At 32.7% G+C, this 12,500-nt stretch overlaps 1 protein-coding gene across 2 annotated transcripts in view; it reads right to left on the reverse strand.

Moving 5' to 3' along the window:
- Positions 1–12,500, reverse strand: part of LOC135220497 (hemicentin-1-like) — a 669,901-nt gene that overhangs the window by 295,349 nt on the left and 362,052 nt on the right. Inside the window, exon 2 of one of the 2 annotated variants that reach the window (XM_064257636.1) lies at positions 8,636–8,759. The exons of the other annotated variant lie outside the window; for it this stretch is intronic. The gene's annotated coding sequence lies outside the window, so the exon portion shown is untranslated. The remainder of the gene's footprint in view (positions 1–8,635; positions 8,760–12,500) is intronic. 2 annotated transcript variants of the gene reach the window in all.

The following is a 12,500-nucleotide window of genomic DNA, read 5'->3' on the forward strand; positions in this document are numbered from 1 at the left end:
GTAATGGTTATGGGTGCAGAAAATTTTTTTTTAAAAAGCAAACCCGATGAAAATACCTAAAAGCATTTTCAAATACCAGATATGATTGCTTTCCGTTTATATATATATATATATATATATATATATATATATATATATATATATATATACACATATAACATATACATATATACATATAACTATATATATATATATATATATATAATATATATACATATACATATACATATATATATATATATATATATATATATATATATATATATATATATATATATATATATATATATATATATATATTTATGAAGTCACGTGCATCTACTGTGATTTTTTAAGCATAATGGAAACCACACGCAACTTCTACGCCTTTTCTTTGAATTTTCCGAGCCTTGTTCTATTCGTGACATCCTTCTGTAATGCTCTTATCATCGCTCACAAACTGAAACTCCGACTCAACTTTCTACGGAAGTGCATGAACGAGCAAGTGATGCCCAAGTCGATTTTACCAGTGAGAATTCTTCGCCTAGCAGTGCGACCTTTCGATGAGTTTCAACGCATCATACTTCAGAAACACATCGACATCACAAAAGTGGAAGTAGATGATGCGTTCCGTACACTTAGAAGCAGACGGTATAGCTTTAATCAGACGGTTCCTGTCGATTGGAAGAATCGGATGCTGGATTATTGCTACGGAAAATGAGAAAAGTTGCTGCAACCGTCTTCAAAGGAAAGCTCCAAGTCAAGCTGAAAAATCTTATTGCTGAAAACGACTGGACTAAGCATGCCAACCGTGGACTTCATGATTAATTTATCTGACAAACCAGTGGATAGTGCTACGACAGCGGCTTTGGGATATGGGTAAGCTTTGGTGTATTTTTAATGGTAACCTGGACTGTGTCGACATCTTCAAAATCCTTTTGTTATTTAGAAAAATTGAATCAAAACCTATGCCCTGATGATATCAATATTTGTAAAGGTATTGTGTATGGTGCTATGAGTAAACCTTCTCCCCCTAATGTACCCGTGAGATTTCTCCAGGCTTTTAAGAAAATTAAAGAAGACGAAACAGTGAAGGTGACAAAAGCAGATAAATCTAATGCAGTGGTAATAATGAATAAAAGTGACTATATAAGTAAAATAATGACATTGCTAAATGACACTGATACTTATACGAAACTGAGGTCTGACCCTACACAGACAGTTAACTCCCATTTTAATAAACAAATTAAACCCATTTTGAAGGGCTTGTACCATTTAATTAAACAGTTTACACCGCAATGCGCCTCCCTACCTTACATGCATGGTTTAGTCAAGACACATAAAATCAATAACCCTATCAGACCAATCATTAGTTCAGTGGGCTCAGTTACGTATAATTTATCTAAATGGCTTGTAAAAATTCTTACTCCTTTGGTAGGAAATATTTCTAACACGAATGTTAAATCAATGTTGATTTTATAAACAAATTTAATAGTTTAAATTTGAATTATGATTTTAATATGGTTAGTTTTGATGTTGTCTCTTTATTTACAAAAGTGCCTGTAGATGACTTACTTGAATATTTGGAAGAGGAATTAGAACGTCATGACATTCCCTTAAGTGTAGCAAATCTCATTAGTCTCATAAGGTTATGTATCAAAGATAGTAAATTTTGTTTCAATGGGGAATTTTTGTACAAAAGTTTGGCATGGCTATGGGTAATCCCTTATCTCCTGTCCTTAGCAATATTTACATAAAATTTTTTGGGACAAAACTCTTACCATGAATTTTGCCCCAAAAAGTTATTTGGTTTAGGTACGTGGATGATATCTTCTGTATTTGGCCAGTTCACAAAAACCTCCAGGAATTCCTTAATAATCTCAATAATTTAGTCCCTTCTATAAAATTTACTGTAGAGGAAGAAAGAAATTGTAATTTGAATTTTCTTGATGTAAATGTCCATAGAAATGATAGAAATTTCACCTTTTCAGTCTTTCGAAAATCAACTAATATTGCCTCTTTTGTTCATTACTACTCCAATCACCATCAAAATGTTAAATTCTCTGTTTTTTCTGGGATGTTCCTAAGGGCTTTAAGTGTCTGTAGCCCGCAGTTTATTGACGCTGAAATTAAAACTATTTATGATATTGCATTGAAACTTAAATACCCAAGGACTTTTGTAGATGTGGCATGGAAAAGAGCTAGAAAAACATTTTATTCAACTAATGACAAACTTGAATTTAGTAAGCATAACATTCTAAAATTACCTTATGATGAAAGGTTTTTAGATATTCCTAGAATTTTAAAGCTTTTTAACATAAATGTTGTTTTCAGTAATATTTAATGTCAAGAGTTTAGTAATAAAAAATTCTCCTAAAGATCTTCCAGGCTGCATATATGAAATTCCTTGCAAAAAGTGTGATAAGTCTATTACGGACAGACCGGCAAATCTCTTTCACAGCGTCTCAAGCAACATCAATATTCTGTGGAGAACTGGGCAAATATCGAATGCATTATTTGTACATATGAGAGATTTAGACCATCCTATTAACTGGAGTCAAGCAAGAGCCTTAGTCCCATGTAATGACACAGTTAAAAGGAATATCATTGAATCTTGATTTATCAAATCAAATAATAGAAATGTTCTAAATTTAAGTCTTGGTTTATTTAAACTTGATGCTTTCATAATGAAAAAAAGTTGTAGATAAATATAACAACAAAATAATATATTCAGTTTTTACATGTTTTGGACTGTAAAGATACTTTGTAATTTCGGTTAGGGTCAGAATCTGTTTAAGTTTGTGACCGTGTGAGATACGATAATCCTGGATTATCCTTTTAATTTTACCCTTTTGATAATTAACCATCTGGTATTCCTGATCTTGTTTGTACCTGAGGGCCTTCCTCTCCAATTGTACTTTAGTAGCTCCTTGACGATGTCTGAATAAAGACGAAAGCGCTTGGATTTCTGACTATCATTTTCCCGTGGTATTCGCTATATATATAATATATATATATATATATATATATATATATATATATATATATATATATATAAAGTGCAATCGATACTTCAAATCAAAATAAAAATAAAGGCATGAGAAAATCTCATTTTACAATATATATATATAATATATAGATATATATATATATATATATATATATATATATATATATATATATATATATATATATATATATATATATATATATATATATATATCTATATAATATATATATATATATATATATATATATATATATATATATATGTTCTGGGATAAAATCTTGAATATATCATTTATAGTAAACAATGATGATTCACATAACTTCAGTGAGACTCAAAATCAAACCATTGTGTGTGAAACAAAAAGCAGGGAGTTGAACAAAACTTTGAAACAAAGGAACAGAAACAGGTGGGAACAAAGAACTGAATAGTGAGAACTTTTCAGAAATATCGGATGAAATTAAATAACTTCCTTAGAGAAACATGAAGAACGACGGATACAGACTAGTACTTCTACAGCTCTTGAAAACAAAGATGTGAAGAACAATGACAACCCACTGAACAATAAGAAGGCAAAAGTATCCTGAAAATACTTTTTCAAGCTGAATAATGAAGGAGAAAGGTCACTTCAAATGAAGTGAAATGTTATATATATATCATCTGTTTGACCTTCGCAATCGATGTCACGGAGAATAAACGCCGAGTGAAAAAGTAGTAGAGTATTTTTCAAAACATTCCCCAAACAAAGCAGGCAAAGAATCCTCTGTCGCGGCCTTTTATAGAACGAAAAAGCCCCTGCAATGATGACGTAAAGAGCAAGAAACCAAACGGCTGGGGAAAATAGAGCCAGAGTGGAACAGCCCTGTTGCAATAAAAATGCTAAACGCCTAATTGCGCCTCTAATAAACACTGCGCCCTTGTCGTGGTGTACCCACGGCTAGCCAGAGGAGGAGGGCGTGTGTGCTGCTTTTGCCTCTGCTTCTCCTGGTGGGGGAGTTTCCATAAAAATATTTATCTGCGGCTGCTGGAATGTGTAATTGGGCAGTTAGCATTCGCTGGAAGCAACCCCCCAGCTCTCGCTTTTGCTTGCTCGCTCGCAACGAATTGTCATGGAGGTTATCATGTCTCAATCTTTTTTTGTTCCAGTTTGAGAAACAGCGAGTCAGGCAAAAATGAGGACCGTTGGAAGCGTGCTGTTATCATCTGGACCGAGAAATAAAAGGAGAAAAAAAAAACTGTTTGGGGATATTAGGAAATGAGGGAAGGAAAGTGTGGGAAGGTATATTTAGGGATATGCGTGTTTGCTCTGATCAAACAAACACGTGGTCCTGCTCACATGAAACTGTATGTATGCTTGTGTGCATATATACACACGTTATTATATATATATATATATATATATATATATATATATATATATATATATATATATATATATATATATGTCTCCACCATACCATGTTTTCCTCATATGTGCAAAACTCTTACGGACCGACGTCGAAATTCACGACCCAATCCGGCATAAACCTCCTGATTATTATGTGACCGTCTCGCGTTTTAAAATACCACCAGGGATCCCCGACTGCGTCAGCCCGAAATAATTCCCCTCCCCCAAAAATGTTGATAACATCCCGCAAAAGATTACACGTCCTGGGGAAGATGTAGTAAAACACGCCACGCATCCCTGAAACTAATATCCTAATACGAGGAGTTTCATAAAAATCCCCTGCGCCTCAATTTCTGTCGAAGTGGGAAGGAAGGAAGGAAGGAAGGAAGGACCCTTGGCCCGGCTTGTCCGCCCCCCCCCCCCCCCGAGGAATTAGTAATGTCCGAAGGTTGTAACAGTCCACTGGAAGCCACCGAGAATTTGCATATATTGCCCCTAAGTTCCCTTTCTCAATAGGACCGTCGTCCAATACGCAATTTCACCCGCGGGGAAAATTTTCCCCTGCCTCCTGAAGAAGTGTGGCTTTGGAATCTTATTTTCCCGGATTTTTTTTTTTTTTTATCATCATGCGGTGATGTCTCTCATTACTTTCTCGTCTTGGATAAGAATAGCAATAATAAAAATTAAATTCTTGAATCAAAATAATTTTGAAAATTAAAATAAATAAAATAGATATAAAAGATAAAATATAAAAAAATTTGACAATGGATAAAAATAAATATGATAAAAATCATAAAAATGTTAGAAATAAAATTAATATAAATAAATTGAAAATTAATCAAAATAAAAAAATATCAAAATTAATAATGTATCTCATCTAAAAAATAAGAGGAATATATAATGATTTTAGACGTACATATAATCGGTATTGTTACTAGAGAGTTATATCCAAAAAACACCAGAGAAGAATGAAATTGGAGCAAGGCGAGATCCAACCTCCAGCTTACTGCAGACGCATGCAAGATTTTCCCCTCAGGCATAAGTTGTAAACATTATATGCCTCAGTTAACGTAAATTAAAAATTGCTAAAATCTATGGACAAATAGATCCTTGTTTCACCAACGGAAATTAAAATAAATACACTATATTTTATAAGAATCATTTTGTGTACTGTTTAACATGAACATATTGATTTTCTTTATATTTTCATTCTTATAAATAAATCATAAATATCCTATGCTAAAATTTCTTTACCGTTAACTCAACGCTAAACACTATTTCAGCCTCTTTAGGCTTTCCTACCCCTCCTACAGCAACAACAACAAAGTATGTAGTTTGTAGGCTTACTCACCGGGTAAACAAAAACCTGCAATCATTTTTTCACCATTTTTCACAAAACGACCGGATAAGCAGACACATTTACAGCTGTACTAGATACTTTAAGTCACCTGGTAATTAGTTAGATAGCATTCTCCAAACTTATTCAATCGCCTCGATAATGGTTATGAGCAAGAGCAGCAGCAGCAGCTGTATTACAGGAAGAAAAAAGACTGAGTCTAACCTAATGGTCAGTGGAATTTTTAGCTGATTTCCAAACCTCATTTGTGGACCCCTTCGGCAGTTTGGGGTGTCATTTCCAAAGTGTACCAAATACGGTTCGTTGGAAAATAGACTTTAGGGGAATTTATCCCTCAGCTCCCTAAGTAACTTATTACTGAAGGAGAGAGGGTTACACCAGGGATTTTCTTATTCTGCGATGTTCTTTTAAAAGGATATTGTTGGATTTTCATTATGTGATAATATATTAAATGACAACAGTTCAGCTTGTATTGTGTAATATCCATTTGAAAAAGGAAGTTCTCGGTATTCTACTATTACGTGGTTATAAAATACTACATAAATACTGCAGATTTTACATTGTGTGGTTAGATTTTAAATCTGAAATGAAAAGTATTTCTATTTACATAAGTTTTATACTTTGTCTCTTCATACCAGTAATCTAAGGGGTCTATATCATTTCTTTGCCTGATTTGGGAATATGTTTAGATTAAGAGACTGTACTTTTCCCATCTTCATGTGGGGTTAACTCCTCGACCTGACCTCCGACATATATAAAATTCCAGTCTATTTCCGCTGGAATTGGAGGTCTTAGAGCATCAGTTGAAGAGTTAACCAATTGTTAGGAGAGGGTTGAGGACAGTCAGATGAAAGAAAGGTTTAGATGAACGGAGGTACAGTAAAAGGAATGGCAGAAGGGACGCTGCAAAGACTTTTAGGTAATGCCTACAGTGCACCGCGTGATGAGGTGCAACCCCACTCCTTCCCGTTCCAGGTGGTGGTGTTCTGGACATGTATGGTTGCTGTATGAAGTCAATCCTTACGTCAGAAGTTAATGCTAGATTTCTTTCCCTCTTCAATATTCATGACCCTCGTCACACCAAGCCTCCTGTAACTAGACTGAATACTCCCTTATCCTCTCACTCAATATTATCATCTTCAGTATTACTACCAACAGCTGAGCCCGATTACACCAAGGGATTTGAATCTTGGAACCATTATTCCTTTCAATCCTCCCAACGGGACACATTCTGACTGAAACTGAACCGTTAATATAAACCTTAATTAGCTCTATTTCTCTTCATCTGTGAATGCATGTATGTAAGTATGTATGTATGTATAAAAATACAATAAATTATTCAGCTTTTTCCATCATTGTCCCATGCTTCCGGGATGAAATATAAAATAATAAAAAAAATATATGAAACAAAATGGCATGAAATCAAATGAACATATCATTTATTCCAGTTACTGAAGTAATTTTACTTAGACTTTTTGCGTTTATCTCCCTTTACCTTTTTGCCCCTCTCTCTCTCTCTCTCTCTCTCTCTCTCTCTCTCTCTCTCTCTCTCTCTCTCTCCTCTTAGCATAAAACCCTTGATAATAAGGTTGAAACTACTACAGAAAAACAGCAAACAAACGAACGATTTCATTGTCTCCTTCTCTCATTAATTTTTCTTTCCTTTTTCTGCTTTGCTTGAGAGTCGTTATAATTGAACGGCTGAGGAATCAATCGCTTCTGCCTCGGTGGTAACAAAGGCGACAACGTTTTCCACACGATGATCGAACCCGGAAAAATACGTAATGGAAAATACGGCGAGGATTCGAATGAAGACACAGAAACGACTTGAACGGGAGGTTTCCTCGGACTTGTGATGTGCCAGGTCAAATGTACGTATGTATGAATGTATGTATGTATGTATGTTCTTTTTTATGATATGACTTTACTGACCTAGGGTGAGGGTTCGTATGTGCGCGTGCAAGGACACATATACCGTATGTAATATGTTATATTATATATAATTATATAATATATAATATATATATATATATAATATATATTATAATATATTAATACTATAATATATATTATTTAAAAAATATTATAATATAAAATATTAATATATTTATATATATTATATATATATATAAATTGTATATATATATATATATTATATATATATATAGTTATATATATATATATATGATATATATATATTAATATTAATACATATATATATATATATATATTATTATATTATAATATTACATACAAATATTAATATATAATATATATATAAATATATATATTTATATAATTATATATATTAAATATAATTATAATTATATTTATAATAATTATATATATATAATATTATATATAATATTATATATATATAATAATATTATATATATATATATATATATATTGTATATTATATATATATATATATAATTATATATTATATATATATATATGATTATATGTATATATTTATATATTCATGCAGGTGTCTACACAATGTAACTGAAGTAGACAAGACATCATTTTCCTCATGAAGAAAAAGCAGCAGAAACTAGACTGAAGCTCAACCCGTAGTGAGTGTGTGTGTGACACATTCTGCAGGCTTAAAGACGCACGACCACACTGTGTTCGACAGGTATCCCTTGCAGAGAGGTTTAAAGTATTTCGCGAGAGTTTTCACAACTCGCCATCAACGGTCCATATACTATTCAACAAAGTTCACGTATCGTATGATGGTTAATGCTGATTTAGGAATGCCTGCCTTTCTCTACTAGAAATCGCCGATCAAATGAAAAAATCAACCGTGTCATTTGGATCATCAAAAGTCATGAAATATCACGTCAAATCCAGCTGACTGCCATCCTGAACTAAAGGGTATGAAATACATAAGCGCACATACCAGTTCCGAATGCCACTGATGTTTCAGTCCACCACGGACGAGAGATCACAAGGCATCGCAATCTTGTTCGGAGCTAAGGTGCAAAAGAACAAGGAATGATGTCCACAAAACCAACAGTGATCACCTGAAAAGAATAAGAAACACATGAGTAATAGCTGCATATCCTTGATGGCAACTAGAGTATACTGAATATATAAATAACGACAAGTCCAGAGGGCGATCCTTAGCGAGGACAGAGAGAGTTAGGCTAGAATCCTCCCTTTGTGCTTCTGATGGCCTGAATTTGTCGTGGGTTTAACATATGTTGCATAATGTGTCAATTTTGAAATACAATTATCGATTAATAAGATGGAAGGGTAATTTTTAGTACAGCTATTTATTAACAAATATTACAGTCAAATATGACAAAATGTTCTAATTGAATCAATTAACTAAATCTTATCTAATGATGAAATACGTCAAGATTCTTTATGTTACAGAAGGGCAATATAACGTCTTATTCAATCAGTAATCCAATGAGACCATCTGATTATACATATATATATATATATATATATATATTATATATATATATATATATATATATATATATATATATATATATAAATCACCATACGTGACTGGAAATCTTCAAGTAATCAAAGTCCACAATTATGTAAATGTGTATTAAAAATACATAAAAGACGGGAGCTTTCGTCTACTTGATCAGTAGACTCATCAGCCGTACTCTGATGTACGGCTGATGAGGTCTACTGATCAAGTAGACGAAAAGCTCCCGTCTTTTATGTATTTAATACACATTTTACAATAATTGTGGACTTTGATTACTTGAATTATATTATATATATATATATATATATAATAGTATATATATATATATATATGTATGTATGTATATATATATATATATATATATATATATTATATATATATATATATATATATTATATATATATATATATATATATGTATGTATATATATATATATATATATATATATATATATATATATATATATATATATATATTATATCTATATATATATATATATATATATATATATATATATAAACGAATACCATAGGAAAAAATTATAAGCAGAAAGGTAACTCCAAGCGCATTCATCTTTAGTCAGACATTGTACCTGAATAAGGCAACAGCACTTGGTTGGACTTTCTGCCTATCATTTTCCTGTGGCGTTCTCTCCTAAAATGACGTCACGTGCATCTACACTGTGATTTTTTAAAGCATAGGTATATTTCATATATGTATGCATGTATTTATATGTAAAATACAGAAGGCACTATACATTGCTTTCATACGTGAGCGTTTTGGAGATTTCATGAATAAACTGGTACTACAGGCCTAACACTGACTAGGTAGTCGAGCAGATGAAGGAAAATGCAAAACTAAACGGTAATTTAGCGGCAGGACTCCGCCATTAACTCCACTCGCAATGTAATATCCCGCTACCCGACATCCAGGATGTGTGACAGGGTGACACAGAGAGGATGCCAATAAAATGCTCGCTTTCATAGCATGTCTCATTTTCCCCGTCATGCTCTCAGTTGGACACGAAGATATGCCAACTGTCAATGAAAGTGCCCTTCGCATAGCTGTCCCGAAGAACAAATATATTTTTTGAAATGGAAATATATTTTTGAAACGGGGTTCCGTGGCCGAATGAGGGGTGGGGGGCGGGGGGGACGTCATTTCATCTCCTTGAATAGTAAATCTTGTAACTCTATGCAAAATGTATGTCTGAGGAGCGTGACAATTCAACATGCATATTTATATCAAGGCTTATAAAAATCATTTACAAAAAAAATAAATAACATAAAATTTCACCAAAGAGTATATTAATTACTGTTTTTGAGTAGCCATTATGCATTACATTGTCAGTTCAGAGATTATGCATATGTAAGAAATGTTCAGAAATGCTTTAACTATATCGTGAATTCTGTAATCGTAAATAATGTAAGTTTAATCCTTTCAATAAAAAGTGTAAATAAAAATATCAAAATGAACAGTTCCGAAGAAAAGGTATCCAAAGACGCAAAAAGATATGAGAGACATGTACGAACAAGGTGTCCGTAAAGTCCAAGTACCATCACAAGCAATAAATACTCGTAATGGTACTGGGACTTTATGGACACCCTGTATAACGCTGCGTATAACGAGCATATGGGGTCACACGATCAAAGTAGGATTACACAAACAAGAATGCGCGACACAGTCAATATCGAAACACACTCAACATAAAAGCAAACTTTCGTCTCTCCATGAGAAAAGGATGTCTCATAATGGTCATCAACAAGCACAAAAATACAATAAACTCAACAAGGTCAAATATGTCCCAGACTGAATCTCCGTCACTCATTTTCCAGTTTCCTGTTTAATCTGTCCTCTTATTTTCATCAAGGAACTTACGTATATATGATATATATATAAATATATATATATATATATATATATATATATATATATATATATAGATACTTTAAAAATTCACAGTAGATGCACGTGACTTCATTAAATAAAGCGAATACCACAGGAAAATGATAGGCAGAAATCCAAGCGCTTTTGTCTTTAGCTCCTTGACAATGTCTTAGTAAAGACGAAAGCGCTTGGATTTCTGAGTGTCATTTTCCTGTGGTACTTAACTTATATATATATATATATATATATATATATATATATATATATATATATATATATATATATATATATATATATAACGACCCCAACCGAGTATTAATTAAAATTTTATTAGGGGGAAACAAACGTTCATAATGTTATGTTAAATGGACAAGAAAAAAAAGTATATCTTATTTATCCAGACCACTGAGCTGATTAACAGCTCTCCTACGGCTAGCCCGAAAGATTAGATTTGTATTTACGTGGCTAGGAACCAATTGATTACTTAGCAACGGGACCCTACAGCTTATTGTGGGATTCGAAGCACATTATATCAAGAAATGAATCTCTAATCACCAAAAAAACAATTCTCTAATTCCTCGTTGGCTGAGCGGAGAATCGAACACCAGGACACCAAATTGGTAGGCGAGCACGAAACCACCGGCCACTAGATTGATAGGCGAGCACGAAACCACCGGATCACTAGATATAGGCGAGCACGAAACCACCAGACCACCACATTGGTAGGCGAGCAGGAAAACCAGGTGTCCAACGAGAAACTATCAAAATGAAGATTTATTTGTCACCGGGCAATTATCGTGGAAGCAAACTGCAAGAGCAGCTGCCTTTCATTCGAGCGACAAGCACACTCATACTAGCCTCCTCTTACCATGTCACGAGGTAAATCAGGCTAAAGCTGCTCATTTCGTCGATGTTTAAATACACTAAATAGGCAGTTGTGATGAAATGTATACGACGGGACAAAGGATTTCCAACCGAAAATGAACGCTTTTCAGTTTAGGGAAATGTAAAATGGTTCGTCAGTTCGCTTCTATTATATCTATATGTTCATTTATCAAATACGCAATAATATAAATAAATAAATAATAAATAAATCGTAAACAACTAGTGGCCTACATCTCAATATGAAAGATGCTCGGACCCCCCCAAAAAAATTTTTTTCTTAATTTGAAACATTCTTGTTTGCGGAGATGCAAACGTACTTCAGTCTGTTTATTATTGTATATCTAAATATATATATATATTATATAATATATATATATATATATATATATATATATATATATATATTATATATATATATATATATATATATATATATATAGATATTTACATATACACACACACACACACACACACATATATATATATATATAATATATATATATATATATACTACATATATATACATACATATATATATATA

Source organism: Macrobrachium nipponense, chromosome 2 (genome assembly GCF_015104395.2).
Source record: "Macrobrachium nipponense isolate FS-2020 chromosome 2, ASM1510439v2, whole genome shotgun sequence".
NCBI classification, from domain to species: domain Eukaryota; kingdom Metazoa; phylum Arthropoda; class Malacostraca; order Decapoda; family Palaemonidae; genus Macrobrachium; species Macrobrachium nipponense.